Source organism: Chrysochloris asiatica, unplaced genomic scaffold (genome assembly GCF_000296735.1).
Source record: "Chrysochloris asiatica unplaced genomic scaffold, ChrAsi1.0 scaffold00036, whole genome shotgun sequence".
In the NCBI taxonomy this organism is placed as follows: Eukaryota; Metazoa; Chordata; class Mammalia; order Afrosoricida; family Chrysochloridae; genus Chrysochloris; species Chrysochloris asiatica.
In genome coordinates, this window is record NW_006408554.1 from 18,762,617 (window position 1) to 18,762,861 (window position 245).

The following is a 245-nucleotide window of genomic DNA, read 5'->3' on the forward strand; positions in this document are numbered from 1 at the left end:
GTCCTGTCGGTCTTTCTTTCAAGAAGTATCTTCTGTTCTTCTAGCCACTCCAGGCTGGTCTACTTGTCCTTTCAAGTAGAAATTTCCCAGCTCAGAAGATTCTGGATGGGGTTCAGGATTCCACCTATGGTCTTATGTAATGCAGAGGCTCTGCAGGAAGCCTCCTTCACTGGGCACATTGTAGCCCCATTTTAGGTATTCCAATCAGTTATAGGCAGAAGACAGACTTACAAGCTTTCTATGGT